The sequence below is a fragment of the Lepisma saccharinum genome, chromosome 14 (assembly GCF_977018435.1).
Source record: "Lepisma saccharinum chromosome 14, izLepSacc3.1, whole genome shotgun sequence".
Lineage (NCBI taxonomy): Eukaryota > Metazoa > Arthropoda > Insecta > Zygentoma > Lepismatidae > Lepisma > Lepisma saccharinum.
Genome location: NC_139242.1, coordinates 56434393 through 56460884, shown reverse-complemented (window position 1 = coordinate 56460884; position 26492 = coordinate 56434393). Strand labels below are relative to the sequence as shown.

The following is a 26492-nucleotide window of genomic DNA, read 5'->3' as shown; positions in this document are numbered from 1 at the left end:
GTTAAATTTTATGTACAATGACTAATATATGTGTTGCAAAATGCAATAACAACCAAATAAATACTTGGAAAATATATTTATGTGAGGAAAACTGTACGTTTTACTGTTATTTTTTAATAATAGCAATAATAATTCGCCGATCTCAGTTGCGGAGATGAGCAGAACATACTTCAAAGCAAAAGGTCCCATGTTCGAACCCTGGTTATATGCAGTGGCTGACGAGTTGTTTAGTATTCCGACTTCACCATCTGTGCTTTTGGTCTGTGACTAAGCTTCAATGGAAACAGGAATCAACGTGAAACGAGTTGTGGATACATTTTGTAATGAATGTGCATTGCAAATTGTAAACGGCACTCTTGTGTTTCTTATGTTTAGCGCGATGAACTGTTTTGGCCACAATTTGTATTTCTAAGACAGCAGATGACGTGTTTGAAAACAGCATTCTTATTTAAGTATTGGACCCACGAGAAACACGGCAGGTTAAGATATGCTTGTTCCATAATTCATGCACATCGCCGTGATAGACCGAAACGGTAGAAAAGCGGCGTAAAAAATCGAATTAGAAATACGGCAACACATGAATATAGTATTGTATGACGTCCTCTGACATCATCCTTTCCGCAAGAAAAGGTTCGATTCGCACATTATATATGTAATACGAGCATATTTGATTTTTGCCTGAACGCAGAGCTTTTCTGTTAGCCGCCCGATCATTGTGTCCAGTACTCGTAGAAGAATACTTTTTTTCCTCAGCGGAAATACCAAGTGCCTTTCTCCTCCATCCAATCGAACATTGAGGTCATTCCTCTACTTGTTTGCGCTGTGTAACGGAACTCCACTGGGGGGTTGATGAACAATACCTTGTTAGGCTGCTGCTTGTTTCCGGATTTTCTGTGAAAGTGAACAGGTCGAAACTCTTTCATTTGTCAACAACTCTACTGATGTTCTTTTGCAGCTGTTTTATTTTTGTCAACATATTTATATATATCTGCTTACTATATCACTATTTAGCTCACTTTTCCGGAGGGTTTATCGGAAGCTTCCGTACATTAACTGCACAATAGAAATTAGATAACAATAATGAAGCTACCATATTTTCTGAACGTGAAATCAGGAAGTTTTTCTAGAGACTCGCCTGAGAGTGTAGTAAAAGAATGTTAAATGCATCGTTTTCAAATCAAATCGTTATAGGCGCAAGCTTTAGGGGGCAAGGCACTTTCTGTCTCGCTCCAAATTGCTCAAGAGGCGTAAGTATTAGCTATATATGTTTACATATGTAAAATTATGTTCACGTCAAATTTTGTCCCTCAAACCCCTTAAAATTTATTTGAAGTTGGCGCCACTGCCACTGAGAAATAAAAGACGATCTGGCTTTCTCCCACGGTAATGAATCGCGTATGGAGACTGAAGAGGCTGCAGTGAGGTGTAACAAATATGTTTTCAACATTAGATTATGAGCAGCAGTGGCGGGAGTTGGGTTCCAAAACTGGTGGCAGGGGGCAAGGATAGTTTACTTCTCTTGGTAGATAAGGTTCAGCATAGTGCAGGGGCAAAAGTGGCAAAAAGTAGGGGGCAACTGCCCCCCCAACGCCCTCCCAAATCGCCGCCATCTTTTCAGCACAAATTGTATTCAATGCACAGCAACATAGGTGAAAAATGAATCGTCCCAGGGCCGGCTGAAATGCCCTTGTGCCATTTACCAGAACTGCCACATTTCCAATTCGACAATAGGGAATTCAGGGGTCAGTAGAGTGTTTAAGTCGAAAATTAACTGCATTGTTGCGATTCCACAAGCACTATCCTATTTTGCCGGCTCGGTGATCGACTTTCCAACTCCCCACTGAAGTTCCCAGGTTCAAATCCCGGCGTTGGAATGGGTGTCACTTGATCAGTTCCATAATATCACTCACCCTCATAGTCGCCATATAAGCCAAAGGTGTGAGAAAAGAGTCACCGAAGAAGAAATATTCAAATTCAATCACATTTCCTTATTATCGTTGGTCACAACACCACAAAAATGCACCTCGAGTATCGGTTTCACCTGTTCCGTACACTCAGACGCAAAGATAACAGTCCATCGCTGTTAACGTGTTTTTGGGAATGAAACTGTACTTGTTCTGGAGCGCAAGTACAATTCATCAGGGTTGTTAAAGGACCAGGAACACATAAATTCGGTCCAAGTTGCTTATTGTTTCATTGGAAAAAGGTTCCAGGACCGTATTTAAATCCATCCGGAAAAATTGTTCCTGGACCGAATTGAAATACTTTTCAGATAAATAGGTACTTTACGGTCCAGAACCCATTTACGCTTGCTGATTTTCTCTCCTGGACCGGAATTCAATTTTTCTTTAAATACCTTAACAACCCTGCAATTAATTTGTTTGTTTCAATTCGTGAACTGCACGTTGCGGTAAACAGAATGAACGAACATGCTGATGGACAGGGAACGGATTTATATGTAAATCTAAATACATATCTTCGTATGATCCTAAAATCAATGTTGGATCTTTGGAATATATGAGGTCCAAAAATTGTATTTTTATTTTCCATATTTTTACATGTATCAGTTTTCGCACATATTTTTACATGTAATTTCCATATTTTCAAACATTTTCCAATGTCTATTCCACATTCATCCTACATTTTCCCTTACACCAAACGTTTTCCGTTCATCTGCATTCTGTTAGTTTTCTTCTCTGTTTATTTTGAATCTTGACAATAGACAATGCATTTGTTATTCTAACATTCTTTACAATAGAGAATGAAAGCTCAAGCTTTCCTGGTGAAATCTATCACAAATATACTCGTATTATTTCGTGCAATATTGAACGAAGTTTCAGTCCAAATAAATCTATCTGTCTTTGGGGACAACACAAGATTCACGTTTCAGCCCTTAAAAGAAAATTTTGTAATCCTTGGTTTTGGTAACAAGATATAATGTATATTTTGTATTTGAATGTTTCATGACAATTAAATGTCATTTGAGCCTAATTAATTTTATTTAGCTAGTTGAGCCACTGGCTTCATGAAAATTGCCATTATAAGTCCATACTTTGATTAAAGTAACTAAATATAGGTATACCGGGTGTCCCAGAAGTCTCTCCCTGATTACAAACTTTATTCATATCCGCTATATGCATGGTAGAGATGTGAAAATGGTGCCAAAATGTTGGAAAACTAACCAAGTTTTTTTGTTGCAGGTTTCAGTAATGTGGCTGCAGTGTAGCAGTGTCAGTGCCCAGAAAACCGGAAATGTTCACAAATCAGGAAAAAGCTCAGCATGTCCTCTGGTATCACGAGACCCGGTCACCAATAACTACGCAGAGGAACTTTCAATTGTACAAAATTCTTTATCTGCCATCAATAAGTTGGTATTTAAAAAATGGAATTTATTTTCATTCCCAAATCCTGTCAAGTCCAAGAAACATTGTATGGAAAGATGCCACCCGATGTCAAGAGCATTAATTCCGGATTCCTTGGCACTGACACTGCTACACTATAGTCACATTACTGAAACCTGCAACAAATAAACTTCGTTAGTTTTCCAACCTTCTGGCACCACTTTCACATCTCTACCTTGCATATAACGGATATGAATAAAGTTTGTAATCAGGGAAAGACTTCTGGGACACCCGGTATATCTACATGCACTTGCGCACGCAGTAGGAAGCGGACGGGAATACAATTCCTCCCGAAATTTTGAGAAAATGAAAATTTTCATATAAAAGCAGTAAAAAGCCTTGGGGAAGAAGATAAATGGTAAATGACTCTGGATTTTCATTTTTGTCTTTGAACAACCCTTAAAACAAATGTTACAACAGTATTCTATAGTGTATCCCCTCGAGAATATACTAGAATCTGTAGAACGCAGGTATACACTGTCACAGGGATCTCTGGAGCGAGCGAACGAAAGCAAGTCTCTGCGCAAGTAGTGACTCGAGAGGACTCGACCAATGAACACGTGCGAGGGAACGGGATTGCGTGGAGGGGGAAGTGACTCCAGGTACTAATTGTTTGATTTTGACGAATACAGAACCACGAGTGCCTAGCTATGTTATTTCTCAAACAATTCCTTCATTTGAGTGTTTCTACCTAGTCCCAGATATTTCCGAAATAAAACTTTTTTGTTCCATAAAATTCTACTCGGCCATTTTCGTTGCAATGGGACGGAACAATCGAAGAGTGCTATGTTAAGACTACATTAACTACGCATGCATGGCATGGCACACAATGCCTAAAACCGACCTCCCTGACAGAGTGGTTATCGAAGTGCGCCACAACGCCAGGGGTCCCGGGTTCGAATTCCGGCTTGCGAATGGATGTTCTTTCATTGTGAGTGTCCCTTCATCAATTTCATCATATCGTCACTCATCCTCATAGTCGCGATTAGCCAAAAATGAAGGAAAATCGGCGCTAAATAACTTAAATCAAAACAAATCAAATCAAATCTAATCAAGCAAAATATCAAAAATCCTATTCCCTATCTAACGAAATTGCATAAATCTGGTATTCTTTCACTTCAAAGCATTCCAAGTATAATTCATCGCAAGTTCTACATGGTAAAATAATTGCATCAAACGGTTAAAAACTATTATCATTGAGGAAAACAAAGACGTTATCCCGAATCGAATCGGCCCGGCCCACCTTACATATTCCATCAGAGAGGAAAAAAATAACCAATTTCTTTAAACTCATCCACGTTGAACGTGCTGTGGAGAAGTACGCGTCGAATCTCGCCGAAAGCAAAAATACAACTTTTATCCGAAGCAAATCTTTCACTGGCCTATTTCTAGCTTTCAAAATGGCGAAGCACGTTTTGACACACGATCCTTCAGCCGCACAATGACAAGCTGCAGTGAGAGAGAAAGAGGAAATCTCGTTGACCTTAGAGAATGAAAACATCTGGGTCAATTAATCCCGTGCTCTCTAGACGAACAGAAGTAAACCTGCTTTTCACGGTGCAAAATTGCCTTCTTGATTACCAGGTATTTTTTCCAGGGGGGGCAAACAAGACACATTTTCTCCCAAAAGAGTGTTGTTTCCTACAAAAAAAACCTTGCTTAAATTTGAATGTATGTTGTTCATGCAGGGTTTTTTTGTGTGACAGACGTATAAAGGTTTATGAAATCGTCATGTAACGTACCTAAAACATTCAAGATAATGATTTGCGGGCATATTTTACATTTGGGATATCTCTCTTAATGGTCTAGGTAGTGAGCCAGCATAAAGGGACTCCCATTTGCCTTGGTACCTTTTTTCCCTTACATAAATGACTGGACCTAAAGTTGAAGTGGGATCCGAACCATTGCACTGTGACTCCACCGGGGTTCCAAGCCGGAATCCTATTATTATTATTATTATTCACTGTTACTGTGATGGATGAATTTTCACCCATATTATACAAATTTGCCATTGTTTTACCTTACGTAATGTATCCTGTAACAACGCTGGATTTTCGTGTGGATTATTTTCGTGTGGATTATTTTACTTCTATGAGTTTGCAATGCATAAATAGGATGTGTTTCGAATATTAGAAAATGGTCATTCCCTAGCACTAAAATGTAGTAGTAGTTGTGCGTTTATGCTTTTTCTTGTGTAGAGGTTGTTATGTGTTCGGGTGTATTGTGCAGTAGCTGTGCTCTGTAGTGTGTTTGGGTTTGTCTTGTGTAGTAGTTGTGATGTCTAGTGTGTTTGTGTTTATCTTGTGTAGTAGTTGTGATGTGCTTGTATGTGGGTTTGTCTTGTGTAGTAGCTGCGCTGTCTAGTGTGGTTGTGTTTATCTTGTGTAGTAGTTATGCTGTCTAATGTGTTTCTATTTGTCTTCTGTAGTATCGGTGGTGGATATGTATGTGTCTTGTGTTGCAGTGGTGCTGTCTAGTATGTTTGTGTAGTAGTTGTGCTGTCTAGTATGTTTGTTTTGCGTAGTAGTAATTTGTTTGTGTTTGTCTTGTGTAGTTGTTGTGGTGTGTTTGTGTTTATATTGTGTTATAGTTGTGATGTGTTTGTGTATGTCTTGTGTAGTAGTTGTGCTCTCTAATGTGTTTGTGTTTGTCTTCTGTAGTAGTTCCTCCATTCATATTGGGGGTTAGGCGTAGAGCTGACAACTCTGCACTGTAAAAAGCCATGTCAAGAATCAGCAATATAAGGCCATGGATGTTCCCAAGGTAAAATATTCCGGAGGTAAAATAGTCCCCCGTTCGGATCTCCGGGTGGGGACTACTTTGGGAGGTCCCTGGACTAAGGATAAGATCTACGTTAGGAATAAGGATATTAAATTAGGCACCTGGAATGTTCTGAGCCTTTACCGGCCTGGGGCATTTCAGTGTACAGTTAATGAGATAGTGAAGTATAAATTAGATGTAGTAGCTGTCCAGGAAGTTAGGTGGCCAGGAGAAGGAAATTGTAAAACTAAAAATTATACTTTTTTCTATGGTGGTACTGAAAATCATAATTTTGGAACAGGCTTTTTCATAAATAATAGAATTATCTCGGCTCTTAAAACAGTAGAATTTATTAATGATAGGATATCATATGCAGTTTTACAGGGTAGGTGGTGTAAAATTATTTTAATAAACATACATGCACCAACGGAAGATAAAGATGATAATACTAAAGATGATTTTTATACAGAGTTAGAACAGGTCTTTGATAAATTTTCTCAGTATGATATGAAAATTCTGTTAGGTGACTGTAATGCACAGATTGGCAAAGAAGAGACATTTAAACCCACGATTGGTAAAGAAAGTCTTCATGAATTAAGTAATGATAATGGTATAAGATTGATTACTTTTGCAACCTCAAAGAATTTAATTGTGAAAAGTACCACTTTTAAACATAAAGATATCCATAAATATACCTGGTCTTCTCCAGATGGTAAAACTCATAATCAGATAGATCATATTATTATTGATAAGAGAAGGCATACTAGTATAATTGACGTTCGTACACATAGAGGTGCTGACTGTGCCAGTGACCATAATTTAGTAATTGCTAAATTAAGAGAAAGACTCTCAGTGATAAATCATAAGCAACAAAATCTAAAAGTTCTAAAATTTGATACAGGAAAGTTTACTGATGAAAGAATTAAGAAAGATTACCAAATTAAACTGTCAAATAGATTTGATGTTTTGCAGGATTTAAATGATGATGAAAATATAAATGAAACAGACGTAAATAAGAATTGGGAGCACATACGTAATGCAATAGAATCAGCAGCTATAGAAAGTATAGGATACCATAAACCGAGAAAAAGTAAGCCATGGTTTGATAATGAATGTCATAATCTAATAGAAATAAGAAATCAGGCTAGACTTAGGTGGTTAAATAACTCTGATGATACAAATCTAAACAATTATAATAGAATAAAGCGAGAAGTTAACCGCACATTTAGAAGTAAAAAAAGAGATTACTTGAAAAGCAAAATTAACGAAATTGAAACAAACAGCAAAAATAAAAATATCAGAGATTTATATAAAGGTGTAAATGAGTTTAGAAAGGGGTGGCAACCTAAAGTAAACTTGATAAAAGATAAAGACGGTGATTTTCTAGCTGACCCAAGCGATATTCTAAATAGATGGAAGAACTACTTTAATGACCTTTTAAATGTCCATGTAGGAGATAAATCAGAAGTAAATGAAGTCCACACAGCAGAAACTTTAGTTCCAGAACCTAACTTGACGGAAGTTAAAGATGCTATTAAAAGGCTAAAGAATAACAAAGCACCTGGCATTGATTTAATACCAGCTGAGTTAATTAAATATGGTGGAAATTCATTAATATGTCAAATTCATAAATTAATTTGTTTAATATGGAATAAAGAAGAAATCCCTCAACAGTGGAAAGAATCCATAATTGTTCCTGTGTTTAAAAAAGGTGATAAAATGAACTGCAATAATTACCGTGGAATTTCTCTACTCTCAACAACATATAAAATATTATCTAACATTCTTTTAACAAGACTAACCCCATATGCTAATGAAATTATAGGTGATTATCAATGTGGATTTAAACGCAACAGATCAACTACAGATCAAATGTTTCACATCAGACAGACACTTGAAAAAAAGTGGGAATATAATCAAAATGTCCATCAGCTATTCATTGATTTCAAAAAAGCATATGATTCGGTCAAAAGAGATAAATTATATAATATATTAGTAGAGTTTGGAATACCTAAGAAGCTTGTTAGTATGATAAAAATATGCACCAGTGAAACAGAAAGTAAAATTCGTGTGGGTATTAATATGTCTGACAAATTTACAATTCATGATGGGTTAAAACAAGGAGATGCATTATCTCCATTGCTCTTTAATTTTGCCTTAGAATATGCTGTTAGGAAGGTAAACGAAACTAAAGAAGGACTAAAATTAAATGGTGTGACTCAGTTGTTAGCATATGCAGATGATGTAGACTTACTGGGGGATGATGTGAATACAATTAAGAATAATGCTAAAATATTTTTCAAAACTGCTAAAGAGATAGGTTTGGAAGTTAACAAAGAGAAAACTAAATATATGTTTACAGGCCGAAACCAAGTGTTAGATAATAATCAAAATCTAATTATTGATAACAACTCGTTTGAAACAGTTTCCAAATTCAAATACTTAGGAGTAATATTAACAAATGAAAATTATATTAAAGAGGAAATAAAAAGTAGGCTTAATTCAGGAAATGCATGTTACTTCTCTCTTCATAAACTTTTGTCTTCTCGTTTAATATCTAAGAAACTAAAAGTTAAAATATACAAAACAGTAATTTTGCCTGTAGTATTATATGGGTGTGAAACTTGGTCCCTTACATTGAAAGAGGAACATAAATTGAGAGTATTTGAAAATAGGATCCTTAGGAAAATATTTGGACCTAAAAGGGATGAGGAGACAGGTGAGTGGAGAAGGTTACATAATTTAGAACTACATAATTTATATTCATGTCCAGACATTATTAGAATAATTAAATCAAGAAGACTTAGGTGGGCAGGCCATGTGGCACGAATGGGAGAGGAAAGAGGAGTTTACAGGATTCTTGTTGCGAAACCTGATGGTAAGAGACCAGTAGGAAGGCCAAGACGAAGATGGAGGGACAACGTCAAGATGGACCTAAGGGAAATCGGTAGGGATGGAAAAGAGTATATAGATCTTGCACAAGATAGGGACAGATGGAAGGCCTGTGTTGCTGCAGCCATGAACCTTCGGGTTTAAGAAGGCTAGAGAGTTAGTTAGTTAGTTAGATTACCGCAGCGAAAGCAAGGTCGAAACTCTGTTATAGTGCTTTATAAGCACGTGCTTAATGGAAATGAATGTTGCGGATGAACATCGACTCTTCAAGTGACATTTTGTCATTTCCCAAACGCTGAAAATAATTACGATGTTTCAACATGCATTGTATAGTCGAATTACTTTCGAAACATCTCCAGCGGACTGCGCGAGCCTAGCGGGCGTGTAGAACCTGAGCAAGGGGCTTAACGATTGGTTCTGGGTTAAGTTGACGTCAGCGGCTCGCTTGGTTAATTGGCTGCTTCGAGAGTTGTGACTCGTTCCGATGCTTCAAATGCATAACAGCGAAAGACCAGCGCTTCGATGCGTTTCAAACAAATATGCATCACGCAAGTATACCATACCGTGACGTCATCGTTTTCCGTTCGCCTCCAAGAGTGGATTTTAAAGGCGGCTTTCATAATGAAATGTTAGATCCGATCTTCGTGTCGGAGTGGTTAGAATAGCGCGATATGACGCCAGGAGTCCAGGGTTCGAATCCCGGCCTGAACATTGGTGTTCCGTGTGAACGTCCCTTCATCAATTTCATCATGTCATCACTCATCGAGATTAGTCAAAATTGACAGGAAAGCGAAAGAAAATAAACCAAATCATACAGAATGAAGACATTTCGAATGGATTCTGTTGTGTCACGGGGAATGAGGTTTCGTTCAAATCAAACACGGGTATAGATACAATTCTGTAAACTTTGGTCTTCAGCGGGATTTATTGTTTTACGCTTTAAGCTACAGGCGTATCCCACAGATTCAGATTTCAGTTGCACTGTTCTTTTGTAAAAGCTGAACGTAAATCTACAGCCATTAGGTCTCGCGGGTCAAAAAGGGACGATTTCTTACAGTCTCAGAAATGTTGGGTCTAAAATCCATGGAATCGTAGCAGTGGCGTTCGCAGGATTTTCGAAAGAAGGGAAGGGAACGTATTATTATTTTATAGTCCTCATTTTGCCATCTCTTCGTGCCATTGACTTTAATTTGTTTAGGAATACTGAGCCAATTTGGGGGTTATGACCCCCACCAAACCCTCGCTCCTTGAGCACGCCACTGAACCGTAGCTTCGCCGGAGATCTGGTTTCTTGTTTTGCGGAGTGAAATTGGTCGTTTACAGCTCCAGAGCGCGTTCGTCGTTCGTCGTTCGTCTTTTGAATTGGTTGACCCATCCCCATTGCTTAGAGGATGGGTGGACCACACAGCCGTTCCATACAAGAACGTTGACAAATTCCCACCTGATATGATCCACCCCGGAAATCGAACCCACATCCATCTCGTAGCAGTCAGACGTTCTACCGAATGGATTACTATATATACATATGGTGATGTGTACTGTTTATTATACAATGTCTTTATCCGGTGATTCTCGACGCTACTGGTACACTCCTCTTCAGAAAAAGTGGCACATTTTAAGACTGTCCAACCTTATAAAATGTGCCACTTTATGAGAAGAGGAGTGTACCAGAATTACAGCAAGCGTTAGTTATTTTTTACGACACAGAAATACAGAAATATGTTATTTTATAAAAATAAAAAAATAATGATTTCTTAATCCTCGAGGTGGAAATGCGTTGAACATATCGAGAGAGTTCTAAATAGGAAAGTGTGAAAATTTTGTTCGGAAAGAAGTATTAAATGTATTTTCAAAAATTAAATTTTTAGAAGAAAAGGGTAAGTAGTTACCAGGCACAATCCAGTGGAAGTCAGTATAAAAATAACTGGCAAAAGTCAGGGAGAAAGAAAGACATGTGCTGATTCTTAAAGTGACGTTGAGAAAATCTTTGTTGCACTAAGATCTGACGGTAATTACAGGTATATAAAGTTTGATAGATTGAATGAGGTTATTGTACGTCGCTTCTCTTCTACTTTTGGCTAATCGGGACGGTGTCAATTAATAGTGATAAGATGAGATGAACGGCACGCGGTGGACGCAATTCCTATACAGAGGATCTATCCTGGCTGCAGGTCCAGCCGCTAGCGCCTCGTTGGCAGTTACTAGGGTGTACTACGTGAAGCGAGGTTGACTAGCGAAGGTCACCCCTTACACCCCGGGGGGGATCGACCAATAACGTTTAACAGGACGAATTGTGAGAACCAAGGAAAAGGTCTTCACGTTGACCTAGGCCGACCACATTTTAAACCTGATGATGGGGGAAGGGAACAACAGTGAGTTGCTTCATTGATTATTTCCATCGCAATAGCTATTGCTTCATAGGGCTCGAACAGAGCGTTTATGACTAAACATTCAATTGCGTAAAGGAGATTACATCAACATGTTCGACACAATGACAATGCAACTCATCATTGCGATATTCCATTCACTTATGTTTCTTCTATTACGTATTTACCATTGCAGTATGGATGAAGAGGAAGGGAATGCTTCATCCGCGGGTTTCGAGGGCGGAATGTTTGGTTTTGGAAGATCCCGGACAAAGAATCTTTATTTTTTCTCCACACAAATTAATTAATGTCACTTGATTTTGCCTACTCTAGCCGACCTCCATGCAGAGTGGTTTGGACAGCGCGCTACGACGCTACAGGTCCTTGATTCGAATCCCGACCTGGGCATGGGTGTTCTTTGTGAGTGTCCCTTCATCAATTGAATCATATCATCACTCATCCTCATCTTCGCGAATTGGCCAAAAGTGGCAGAAATGAGAAGTAGAATAAACCAAATCGATAAATCGAGCGTCAAAGGTCATACTTGGTGTGGTTTGACAGCAAATGGTGTACCAATACACCAAAGATGATTCTAAAGAACTCCAATTACATATTAACACCAAAAGGAGTGTCCTGTTACCAACATTTTTGGTGGCAACTACGTTTTCAGAGTGCAAGAGTAGGGGGATGGGAGTTGTGATGTTAGCCCTAAGCCTCCGAATATAACATTCCTAGCCTTCGCACGAGTCGGTCATTGTTAACGATTCACAAATAATGAGGCATACAGCGTTCTCAAGCAGTGAACACAAAGGACAAATTTATTAAAATTATCCATGCTTTGATGATCTGTATACAGAGCGCGGTAGTGGCGGAAATAAGGAAAAGAATTATTATCGCATATCCATTATCTCCGTTCCACGGCGTGGCGGTGCACAAAGTGACCGAGCGTTCTTCCAACCTTGAATTCTTGTCACGCCGTGTTATCCCTCCGTAACAAACTTCTGGATGTGTGGAAGACCTTGCAACTGCGACCCCGACACACCTAACCCGCGGGGCACGGACTGAGATTTGCTCTGTCGATCACGACGATCATTCGTCCGGAAGCCTTCCTTCACCACATCCTCCCATGTTTTCTTCTTCTTTCATATAGTTCATCGTCATACTTGGAATTCCGATCAATATTACATGGATCGGTTGTTCGGCGATTTGCGCCGCATGAACGCACCTCAAGGTCGAGCACGATGATGAATGGTGTTGATGGAGCTAAAGCAACCCAATTGCAAACAACAATGGCTTAGGAATTCAAGACCAAATGGGTGGCCTCAGAGTGTGGTTCAAATGTTTAAAAAATGCGCTGAATTGGCGCATATTGAAGAACGCGTGACGTCAAGGTTATGGATCATAGAAAGAAGTTTGATTTTGATTGTTTGGCGTCGCTTTTTTCCGCTAATAGCAACAATGAGAATGGGTGATATGATGAAAGTAATGAAGGGACACTCACAAAGAACACTCAGGGCGGGATTCGAACCCGGGGCTCCACGGAGGATAGAAAGAGAGAGAGAGAAATGGACGCACCGAGAGAAAATTAATAAAATAAGCAATATAAAAAGAAGAGAGTGCGGGTTTTCGGGACGAAAACAGACAGGATCGGTAGGAAAAAATTTTTGAAATCTCGATATTCGGGACGCAAAAACTCGCCATTTTCCCAATTGAGTCGGGTAATTTTCGGGACTGGACAGTTCGGAATTTACAGACACTGTGAAAATAAATAAATAAATAAAATCTCGAATTCTTCACGCTATTTGCACCTGAAGGGATTGTCTTTGCATTTCTGGAATATAATTGGCCCCTTTCAAGAAGTTCCAGAGATTGAAGTTATCCGCACACGATCAAATGAAAACCATGGACAACAAACTGATTTCAACGCTTAAAGGAAGTGACGTCAGAGCACACGTCATGTTGCTTAGGTTAACGTCTAAACGGTCCATGGCAGACTGTCGACCAATCAGAGCACATGCTATTGAAATCGATTATCGGAAAATAACACTCAAGTACAGAATGTTATTTATTTCTCTTTGGTGAAGAGAAAGCGACGCGCAAAGTGACTTGCGAGAAAGGAAAGGAGCGGTGGAACATTCTTGTATTTTTTCATCGCAATTCCACAACAAAAGCTAATGTATACAGTAAAACCTCGTTAATCCGGACCCCGATAAGCTGGACTTCGCTTAATCCGGACAGGCAAAAGGCAAAAAAAAAGAAAGGAAAAACCCAGCAGAATGCAAGGTTATAAATGTGGATAGAAGCACTGCATTGCCGTATTACTTTACATTTTACTGTACTGTATAGTGTATTTAGGCCTATGCCCTTTAAATACACCATAATAAACGTGTTTTGTTGCTATAAACGGAGTTCTAATTCACTTTCTACTGTTCTTTTAGGTTATTTCAGTTAATCCAGACTTTCGTTAAACCGGTCAACTTATCCCCCTCAATAGTCCGGATTAACGAGGTTTTACTGTATTTCTATTGTAATGAGTGGTGTAATAATCAATTCGTGAGGATAATTGGGGAGCTAATTCAAATGAGGTAGTAGCGGGTGCGGTCCAGTGAACAGTGCCGGTGGGACTCGATGCACTGACCAAGCGTCGGCCAGAGAAAAAAACTGTTGTCAGCCCTAAAAACGAGTGTTGTGCCAGGGAGGATACACCGTACCTATGTATTTGTCTGGTGTGTGTGCTAGGTTTCAGGTTCACCTCCCAAATTATGGGCCCCTCTCTTGGATCTCCCTCTTTGGACAACACTAGAGCAACCTTGTGTTCTGGGGTCAAAGGGAATGCTTTTATTATTAGGCTACTCTTTGGACAACACTAGAGCAACCTTGCGTTCTGGGGTCAAAGGGAATGCTTTTATTATTAGGCTAAATTACTAAGTTGTTAGGTTAGGCTAGCTGGGTTTAGTTCTCTTAGGATATATGCTAACAGAACCAAACCTAACAGACCTAACTCAACAACGTAGGCATTCCTCGCCTGACGTCAGAACGCAAGGTTGCTTTAGTGTTGTGCGATAACGGAGACCCCCTCTCGTGGGGGAAGTGCTTTTTGTATCGTTGTCACTGACTTTGCCAGAACTTTCTCGTTTAAGGGGTCTTGATATAAAATGGGTTTCATTTTTAGACGTTAAGAGAATGAGGAGGCGAAAATCTTTTAGAACGTTTTTTTTATTTGGTGTTTAAGTCCACTTATGCACAGTAAGGCTAATCGAGACTGGACCTACAGATTAAAGTGGAATCCGAATAACTATGTGCCTCCACCGGGTTCGAACCCGGGAACCCTTGATTACAAGGCAACTACGCTACCAATGCGCCATCGAGGAGGCCCTCTTTTTGAACGTAAAAGAAACTAACTCTCTAGCCTTCTTAAACCCGAAGGGTCATGGCTGCAGCAACACAGGCCTTCCATCTCTTCCTATCCTGAGCAAGATCTATATACTCTTTTCCATCCCTAGCAATTTCATTTAGGTCCATCTCAACATTATCCCTCCATCTTCGTCTTGGTCTTCCTACTGGTCTCTTACCATCAGGTTTCCCAACAAGAATTCTGTAAACTCTTCTTTCCTCTCCCATTCGTGCCACATGGCCTGCCAACCTAAGTCTTCTCGATTTAATAATTCTAATAATATCTGGACATGAATACAAATTATGTAGTTCTAAATTATGTAACCTTCTCCACTCACCTGTCTCCTCATCATTTTTAGGTCCAAATATTTTCCTATGGATCTTATTTTCAAATACTCTCAATTTATGTTCTTCTTTCAATGTAAGGGACCAAGTTTCACATCCACATAATATTACAGGCAAAATTACTGTTTTGTATATTTTTACTTTTAGTTTTTTAGATATTAAACGAGAAGACAAAAGTTTATGAAGAGAAAAGTAACATGCATTTCCTGAATTAAGCATGCTTTTTATTTCCTCTTCAATATCATTTTCATTTGTTAGTATTACTCCTAAGTACTTGAATTTGGAAACTGGTTCAAACGAGTTGTTATCAATAATTAGATTTTGATTATTACCTAACACTTGGTTTCGGCCTGTAAGCATATATTTAGTTTTCTCTTTGCTAACTTCCAAACATATCTCTTTAGCTGGTTTGAAAAATATTTTAGCATTTTACTCAATTGCATTTACATCATCCCCCAGTAAGTCTACCTCATCTGCATATTCTAACAGCTGAGTCACACCATTTAATTTTAGTCCTTCGTTAGTTTCTTTTACCTTCCTTAACAGCGTATTCTAAGGCAAAATTAGTTTCTTTTACCTTCCTAACAGCATATTCTAAGGCAAAATTAAAGAGCAATGGAGATAATGCATCTCCTTGTTTTAACCCATCATGAATTGTAAATTTGTCCCACATATTAATATCCACACGAATTTTACTTTCTGTTTCACTGGTGCATACTTTTATCATATTAACAAGCTTCTTAGGTATTCCAAAGTCGACTAATATATTATATAATTCAGCTCTTTTGACTGAATCATACGCTTTTTTTTAAATCAATGAATGAATAGCTGATGGACATTTTGATTACCCACTTTTTCTCAAGTGTCTGTTTGAAGTGAAAAATGTGATCTGTTGTTGATCTGTTACGTTCAAATCCACATTGATAATCACTTATAATTTCATTAGCATATGGGGTTAGTCTTGCTAAAATAATGTTAGATAATATTTTATATGTTGTTGAGAGTAGAGAAATTCCACGGTAATTATTGCAGTTCATTTTATCACCTTTTTTAAACACAGGAACAATTATGGATTCTTTCCACTGTTGAGGGATTTCTTCTTTATTCCATATTAAACAAATTAATTTATGAATTTGACATATTAACGAATTCGCACCATATTTAATTAACTCAGCTGGTATTAAATCCATGCCAGGTGCTTTGTTATTCTTTAGAATTTTAATAGCATCTTTAACTTCAGTCAAGTTAGGTTCTGGGACTAAAGGTTCTGCTGTGTGTACTTCATTTACTTCTGATTTATCTCCTACATTTAAAAGGTCATTAAAGTAGTTCTTCCATCTATTTAAAATATCACTTGGGTCAGCCAAAAAATGCCATTTTTATCTCTAACCACCCCTTTTTAAATTCATTTACACCTTTATATAAATCTCTGATATTTTTATTTTTGCTGTTTGTTTCAATTTCGTTAATTTTAACTTTTCAAGTTATCTCTTTTTTGAACGTAATAGAAAGGGTGGCACTATTCATATACCCGTATTTCATTGACAGCTTGCCGTTAGTTTGAATGTCTCGGGGGCTGTGATTGCCCCTTCTTGCCTCCCCCCTTATAACTTCAACCCGTAAGCTGCCAGCAACGTTTATCTGTTTTGGATCATCTCCATTCTTGCAGACAGAGAGGAGATAATACAATAGAAAGTAAGCAACGGCAATAGAGAACAAGAGAATGGCAGACAGTGACCCACAAGTCGCGAGAAGCCTAACCCACATTTCCAATCTGGTTCAGCCAAGTGCAAGAAAAAAGGGAGGCCTGTGAACACCTGCCGCATTAAACCGCTGGCAACACTGTCTTGGAGGCTCCAGGTGCATGAACCTGCGAAAGGAGAGGCCTTTAATTACGATCTCCGGAGCAGTGTTGCCAGTCTTTGCCGATAAATTCCATTACAGCTCGATCTAAAATGTTGCCATCCCGTTCTCAGATATAAATTCAATATTGAAGTTGCCGAGTCACCACCGAGGAAACTAGGTTTCGGGCCAATGGGATAGTGTAAGTGGCTTCTTGTTGGAGTGCTACATTCCATTTTCTCCGTCCATCTGAACGAGCGCAACTTTCCTTAACACCAGCTTGCCGATGCCATCTTAAAACAATGCATGTGCAGAATCTTTCTGTTTAGATGCAACGTCATCATGCATCGAAACACGATATCAACATCACATTTTCTTCACGTTGCATTGCAACTAATGTTCTTTATCTACAAAACACATTACAAATACTACGTTCAAATCATGTCAGTTTTTCCCTTATTCAACACATGTTTGTTTACAACTGTTGTTGTTGTTGTTGCAGCCTGCAACAAGGGCGTGCCGAGGCCAGGTTTAACAGCGTAACTTTGGACCTAACTTTGGGGGAGATTAACAAAAACATTTAATAAATCTGAAAATATTGACTTACGCTGATATTTGACCTCATGGTAATACATATCCTACAAATGATGTTGCTATTATTGAGAACAGACATATAGGAACACGAAATTATTAACCATGATATACTTCTAGATCAGTGTTTCTAAACTTTCACGAGACCGTGACCCGGCAAATTCTTTTCTTAAAAGTTGATTTCCCGATTCCAACAATTTTAATCCTAAATACCTTTCTAATTTTTAAAACTTTATACTTTAATTAATATGTTCCTTTGAAATTAAATGTTAATACATTAATTATGGTACAATAGTAATGTAGTTCGATTATGTATAGGCTTGATGACAAATATGTCTAAATATTTGTTAATGAAAATTGCTGTGCAAATTACAGTAACAGGGGAACTTCTTGTTGTCCGGTATAATTCATAAGAGAATCCTGTACCGGGCAGCGACCTGAAGGTTGAGAAACTCTATTCTAGAGCAAGAAGTTTGTTCTGAATCATTCCACTCTACTGTAAAAAGTCATTAAAAAAATGCCCGTATCTAGTTATGTTTACATTTTCCGTAGCTCCAGTGTCAAGTAGCATTCAAGGCTGAACTGAATTATGGTAGTCCACGTGTGAGAGTAAAATAAATTCAAAGAAAGGGTATTCAAAATGCTACCCTTCTTCAGTGCATTAAGCGGCCCTTGCCCGGCCTAGAACATACATTATATGCGGGACCTGTAACCAAAACTATTCAAAGGACTGAAAACAATCAGAAAGTTTTTGTTCCTTAGTCTGAAGTACAGCTGTCCTACATAATGACAAAGTAAACATTACTACAATTAATTTATATATTTCGTATTATTACATAATACCAAAATCTTAACGATTAAAATCAAGAGTTATGGAAGGCTAATACAAGTTACTAAATCATTGTTTCTTTTCGTTTCCGATGTGAACGTTCAATATCAACTGTTATTTTACGTATCAAAGTGGGAATTTTTAATAATATCCAGTTTTCTCTCAATTCTCTTCTGTTTGCTTTCAATTGAATTTTGACTAGTGAATTCACATCGCTCCATGATTTCATTTTATACATAAACAGTGCCATAGAAGAACGTTACAGAAAATAGTATTCTTGTGGAAGTTGATAAATCACGAAGTAGATGCTGAACATCTACCCTGCAAGATAAATTTTCGAATCTCGTCGTCGAAAACTAGCCTCAAGAATGAAGTTTTTCTTATAAAGAAGATTACATCGGCAATTAAAAATAAATCTCCATTGAGGAGAATGTGCACCAGTTACAATAAATTGCTAATTAAGAATAAGACCATTGACATCTTTTCTATGAACCTAAGGGACCTCAGTAAAGCCACTATTAACACAATGGCCTAAGCTTAAACACATGATTTCCTAATGAAATTATGTGATAAAGTGTGTGTGTGTGTGTGTGTGTGTATATATAATTTTAAATATATTTTTTATATATATGTTTGTATATATGTAATTGTATTCACTATGTATCCTTCATATGGGCTCTGTAATTAGGTATGTACCTGTTGAGTTAAAAAAAATATTTGGACGCGACGAGACTTTTATGTAGTTCTTTGTATAGAATATGATTTTAGTAATTTCTGATATTTTTAAGCATGTCAAAACTGTCCGTGAAGTCGGGAAAAAACAGATTAGTTGCTTAAGTGGAAACAACAAGACTCGAAATAAAAAGTACACAACAATTATTTTTCCTTTGCTCGGGTCTCCCTAGTTGCCCCTCCATAGGGCAACACACATACGTACACATATATGTAAATGCTTTTCTACTTGCATAAATCTTGTACATCTGGGCCACATGTATTTTGATATTCACACTGTTTTACGTGATCCAAACAAGGATTTATTATTCAGTAATAGAAAGCTTAAATATTGTAGTGAAAAACAAGACACGCAAATTGAAATGTTACATTGAAAATGTGTTAAATTTTTAGGTTCGATAACATTTCACAACATGATATGGTAAAACATTAAACTTATGAACTAATTAATAGGATCATGTGTTGAGAAATACGGAAAAGTACTAACATATGTAACTCCATGAACTAGAGTTGGCTGCGAAACAGATACTGATGTCTTATCCTTAAAGGTTTCCAATGATTACATACTTTCATTTTACTTTTTTCACGATATTTGCCCATTACTTTTTGACCGGGAATAAATACTGACAGGTGGGGCCCGTGGCCTACTTTGGCCCACCCAAGGCGCCCATCCTTCTTTTATCAGACCGAGTCTCTTCAGAACAACATAACAACTCTAAGTACTTAAAAATGAAGATGATACAATCAAGCTTGTAATGACTCACCCTATGCCGACGAAATACCAATCATCGTGCTTGTCAAATCACAACAAGAATCCTTCTTCCGAAACTCTCATGCCGTGTCGTATTTCAACGCTCCAGCCGGAGAAGACGCACGCACACGCACACCAAGTAAACGCAAGCGAACGCACAGTTTAAATCGACAGCGAACCAGCCCGAAACTTCGGTTGCAGGAGCGCTGGTGTCGCCCCAGGAACTTCGAACAGTTTCGCAATCGGCGTAAGGGAACAGCATGGAGTCCCTCGTATGTCACACACGATAAACTTCTTTACGGCCCTTCGAGGGATGGTAAAAAATTGCTGGAATGGGTTTTCGCACAGCAGGTAAAGGTAAAACGCGAGCCACGCTGTTGGCGTGGAAAAGGAAAACAAGATACTGCAAGGATGCGCACCAGCTCCGTGAAACTCATTGCACCTGTGCAGTGTTGCAGCCTCTCGAAATTTCTCACTAAAGAGCCTGACGTGAAATGAGCACGGTGGAAATGTATAGAGATCCTATGTAACACTGAAATTAATAGACTTCAATGATCGTTGTCAGCTATTTTAATGTACAATCTTCTTCCATTGGCATTACTTTTTGAAAAAAGTTCATTTTTTCATGCTAAATTGGATTGAATTTGTAGTTTTGATAGCGGTGGCGGAAAATGAGAGTGAGTGTTGATATGATGAAATTGATGAAGGGACACTCACAAAGAACACCCATGCTTATGCCGGGAATCGAACCACAGAACTTCAGTGGACAGATCGAAATCGTCCATTTAACGCTATCGTTAAGTTTTAGTTTCAAGTCCACTTTATGCACAGATAGTCAGTCTAATCGTGACTGGACTTACAGTTTAAATTGAGATCCGAGCCTCCACCGGGTATCGAACCCGGGATACTTTGATTACAATTTATTACATAAAATGGATTATATTAAACTAAATTATAATTAGAAACAATATCAAGGGAATTTACCGTACCGGCACCGAGTCAGTTTTGTATTGAATTGAAAGATATCCTGTAAACTCTATTGATAATTCATTGCTTTGTATCACTGAACTTTCATAATTTCCCACCAAATTTTCCGTAAAGAGGTTTTCAAAATTGAAATTCATTCTTTTGGTCTCAAAATCAAAGTTTATTTTATCTCACTTTAAGCATAGATAAACTAATTGGGATGGCACCTTCAGTTTAAAGCGAGTTTCGAAACAATTGTGCCTCCACCGTGTATGGAAGTCAGGTCCCCTTGGGTACAAGGCGATAACATTACCACTAGGCCATCAGAGAGACCCAAAATTATATTTATGACCAGTTAAAACCCAGTGTATATTACAAGTAAGGGCGTAAAATAAAAATAAATACATTTACGTTATTTTTATATTTGCTTGAATAAATTAATGGAACGGAAGGGGACAAAAGAATAAAGTTATGTACAGAGGGTGGTTACACTGTGTTCTGGAAACGCATATAATTCTTTGTAACACGTAGTAGCCTACTAAGGTTAGAGGCATAAGAAACATGTTTGCTTTAAATTACTAATCTACTTTGTTATCAGAAAGCAGTATACGAGAGCATTGGGTGGTATCTTGGCAAACTAGTTGAGGTAAATCATTGTGAAATGACATGAAGGAAAAATTTTGTAGATCTTAAGCTAGAAATAGTAGTTGTATTGGATGAATACAAGGATCGATTTGTTGTTTTAAGTCCACTTTATGCACAGTAAGGCTAATCGGGACTGGACCTACAGTTTAAAGTGGGATCCGGACCACTATGTGCCTCCACCGGGAATCGAACCCGGGACCCCTTGATTACAAGGCGACGATGCTACCACTGCGCCATCGGGGAGGCCCCAGGATGAATACCAAGGAAGGGACTTGGTAGGCTACAAGGGAGACACGGGTTCGATTCCCTGGGTGGATGAATTCAGGTAAGAATTTTTCGAACAGTGACACCTGCATTGAGCGGGTCTGGGTTTCACCCAGACTCTAGTAAATGGGCACCTGAGGGGGTGCCGGAGCGTAATGCCAATCACTTCACCTTCACAAATGCTCGAGATTCATATCACCCATATAGGAAACATGTTTTGGCATGGGCATAAATCTTGTTTCTATGAAACGAATAAAGGAACACTGCCAGGACTCGAACCCGAAACCGACGGTGAAGAGATCGCGAGTCTATTACTCAGTCTGCTCGACCATAGCTGCCAGTTGCTGTGATGAGACAGAACCAGTCAGTATCCTTGAAGCACAGTTTGGATATTTCAGAAAGCTGCCGTGAAATTCGTTATCCAGAAAACAGGGAAATATCATATTTTGCTTTTCACTTAGCAAACCTGCAACAGTCAATCGCAAAGCGTGTCCCAAGGTGGATTGCGCAGAGGTGAATCCGTCTGAAACTTTTCCTTTCTGTTCGGAAATTTTCGCGTGGCATACACTGTCAGAAGTTTCCGTATGTTTTACAATATTCTAGCGTTAAAACCCTAGCAGGTCCAAGGCATGATCTTTTCCATGTTGGAACAAGAGTGGGACTTTGTGCCTATGTATTGCTCACTTGATTAATTATTTCCAACCGACGGGAATCTTTCGTTTCTTACTATCGCTGCGAAGGATCCTTTTTCTGCAATTCAGGTTGGTAACACTGCTAATTTCGTCTTATTATTCGATGAAATAGCAAGGCTTATTCCTCATGTCCTGTCACGGTCACCAATTTTCACTCTGCTACACTATACTGCTCGCACTTCCAGGTGGCGGCTGGGAAACAACGAATCAGCGATCAGTTGAATTCTCTCTTCGACTGACATCGGGCATTTCCGTGTGACAAGGCAAGGAAAGTTGTTGGCGGGACGAAACAAATGAGCGTCGGATACACAGCATACTGCCAAACTTACTGGAAAACAGGAAAATTGATCAGCGCTGTTACTAGACAAACGTTGTACAATAGTACACAAAGCACGAAAAATTAGTACACGAAACACCCAAACACTGTGCAAACAAGCCAATAAAAGCAGACGTACGCTTGGCAACGTTGTAACGCGAGAGCGATGTTACATGTTACCCCTACAGCTTTTACTTCGCAAATGAGGTTGTTGACACTCATCGAGCCACACACAGATTGTTGGACAGATGAAGCTATTTTCAGTTATAGCGTACGCATGATTTTTTTTCCGGACGGGGCTTGTGAAAGTACGGCCCCCCTATCCCTCGTTTCTATCCGGCCCTCTGGATTTCTTCCTACTTAATACCTCAATCTCTCCTTTCACCTCACATCTGTGAAGCCTGAAGCCTAGAAAGTAAAATACTGAAGAAAAGTCGATTAGAGACTATGAATTAACCTGATTTAAAAAAGAAGATAATGGCGATTCTGAAGTTGGCAACCTGAATTCTTAGGTGTTGGCAACCTGAATTCTTAGGAGTTGGCAACCTGAATTCTTAGGAGTTGGCAACCTGAATTCTTAGAAGTTGGCAAGCTGAATGTTTACAAGTTTGCAACCTGACTATCGTTGGGATGGCAACGTGACTTCCTTGAAGAAGTCAAGATTGAGGCTAGTCTTTTCCCTTCCTCCATAACCAGGTGTAATAGTTCTTAGACTCATCATACGCTACTGTCTAGGGGGATGGACGTTACCTGCTATAAAATATTTCGTAATTATCATTTTTTCCTCCTTTTTATAAAAGTTATTCAAAGACAAAAATGATAATCTGGGGTCATTTTAAGGTGGGTTTTCATTTACCACTTTGGTTTCTCCCCGAGTTCTTTACTGTTTTCATCTGAAATGTTGATTTTCTCAAAATTTTTGGAGGGGCTGTAGCCCCATCAGGTCTCCCCTGTGTACACCAGTGCTCTGACACGCACCTAACGGTATTTATAAAGCTTCTATGAAGCTTTTGAAGGGTTCGGGTGAAAAACATGGTAAGTGACATTTTGCTCATTTCTGAGTTCATTAAGAACTATACTGTAGATAAATTGTTTTCATGTTGGGTTGACCAATTTCACAAGGCTTCACTGAGTCCAATGTAAATTGTATGACATGGAAACTTCACTCGAAAATTTAAGGATGGCACATTTTACTTTGTAACTCAAAAACGACCGAAATGTCACGTACCATGTTTTACACCCGAGCCCTTCTAATAATAATAATAATAATAATAATAATAATAATAATAATAAATAATAATAAAATTGGAAATTTACACTACTGCCCTTAATCTTACTTCTCTTAGTTTATATGCGAGGAACTGCAAAACCTTTCTTTACATTATTATTTATGCGTGCATTAACATACAGTGGCCTGCCCAAGAGGGGTTGGTGGGAATTATAACCATCCTCTTTGGCCCAGTATTCCTAAAAAAAAGAACGTGAAAGGTAGGAAAAGATTGAAAAATGACATCTGACTACTAAAAACAGTATACATAGCCCTCCCTCCTTTTTGAAAATTCTGTGCACCCGACTGTGCTGTGAACATAGTTACCTCTCACATAATGTAGCAATAAATTCCAAACTAATACTGGTATCACAACATTTTAATCTTCCAATTTTTAAAGACGTTTCAACGCATTTATACGAAATAAACAATACAACCAAATACTAATAACATTAAGCACAGTAAAAATTGTAAGATAGCGTTAATTTCACAATAGTTAAATTACTGAATTAAGATCTACTTACATTTTTGGTTCCTCCCAACTGGTTATACATGTCAAAACAAAATAAAAATCAAGATCATTTTCATAGTTTAGGTTGTAATATGCAGGTTAGTCGTTAACCAGGTGTTCGAAAAAATACGTCATAATATTGAAGTCTTTATGCTCACTGACACTGTTTTTACTTGTGCTACCTTATAATTATTACTTTTACCCCGAGGACTTGAATTAAAATGGGCTCGTCATTGACTATACTTTACACTAGGGGTGCACGCGCGTGTGATTGCATGTGGACAGACCAATACATTAGAAAACTGTTCTACGTCATAGGTGGCTATCAAAAAATTACAACTGGGATACTCATTTATAGATTATGTAGACTCTCACTATTAACTCTTACTTTCACAGCATGAGATAACAATATCAACTGAGAAAAAAAGGTCATAGTGAAAGTAGAAATTACAATTTACACTCCTGCCTGACACGACTATCTTATTCCGGTGGACATTATCGTGAATTGTCACTCATCCCTTCGATAAAAGGGACTACCTCAACTGTATTTACTGCGATGGCAAAAAGAAACACACATACACATACACACACACACACACACACACAAACACATTATATGTGTGTGTGGGGGTGTATGCATGTATGTATGTATGTATATATATACATACATACATACATACATGCATATATATATATATATATATATATATATATATATATATATATATGTATGTATGTATGTATGTATGTATGTATGTATGTATGTATGTGTTACATACATACATACACACACACACACACATATCACATATCTTTCATGATGTTATTAATTTTGTTGCTCTTTCAACAAAGCTCCCCTTCTCCCCAAGAAAAAGTTCCAACGATCCGAGTATATTTAATTGTTGCTCAATGCTATCAAAGTTTCAATATAAGACAAGCGGTTAATGTAGAATATAGGCAACAAATATGCACTCGGAACTTTCGTTTGTTAGTTGGAATATTATGTTATCATCACTTTTCATAATATTTATTAACTCTTTGGGGGGAATGGTGCAAGTGGTCCATGTATCTTAAACGTTATGGGGAAATTTAGTCTAAATTTATGTTGTGTTACATCTCATAATAATAATTTTTTTTATTTTTGAATTTGGAAAACTGTGGAACGATTTGTTCCTTGGCTTATGAGGTAAATATAAAATCCTGAACTGGTTCCCATATTTTACACACAAAATTTTCAATCTAACACATTTTCTTTACTTGGGTTACTCGGTTCAAATACGAACTAGTAACTGAACTTCATTTATGTTATTAGATGTATAAAAATAGCAAGCTTTCTGCTTTTTCTAACTTGTAATGACAACTTCAATTTCCAGGGGGCTACGAACGCCGGCAGGTTTTGATTGATTGAGAGATTTGCTTTATTTTACTTCCCTTTTGTACCACTTTTGGCTCATTTACGAAGATGGGGATGAGTGATGATATGATGAAATTGATGAATGGACACTCACAAACATCCAATGCCCAGGCCAGGATTCGAACCCGGGACCCCTGGCGGACCGGTCTTAACCTTTCCTCCCTCCCGATGCCTATGTATGTTGAGAAATGTGATACAGTGAACAAAGAAAGAGCCCTCATATTATTATCTTCGTTAGTCTCAAAGTTAGAGGCAATTGTACATCATTATTATCTTGCAACTTTAATTACACTGCCTGTCTTTCTATCTACTACATACCGGTATTCCATCACGATCTGATGACACGAGCGGATTAAGGGTATGGGTGGGGGGGGGGGGGCAAGCGGCTCAAACTATCTTCATTTGATATGGAGAATTGGCATTTTCTGAACGCTATTAAAGTTTTTACCATTTGTGACTTATGGGTGAGACGAGACAAAAATAAATTTGCAGTGAAACTCAGATAATGAAAGCCA

General features: G+C 38.2%; 1 protein-coding gene across 2 annotated transcripts in view; it reads right to left on the bottom strand.

Annotated features, from left to right (window-relative positions):
* The window catches only part of LOC145998913 (carbohydrate sulfotransferase 4-like), a 186565-nt gene extending 161960 nt beyond the window's left edge, over positions 1-24605 (bottom strand). Inside the window, exon 1 of one of the 2 annotated variants that reach the window (XM_083135670.1) lies at positions 24577-24605. The gene's annotated coding sequence lies outside the window, so the exon portion shown is untranslated. Of the gene's footprint in view, positions 1-19915; positions 20298-24576 lie in introns of those variants that run through there. The other variant, XM_083135669.1, reaches the window with a different exon arrangement.
* Positions 24606-26492: the final 1887 nt, after the last annotated feature.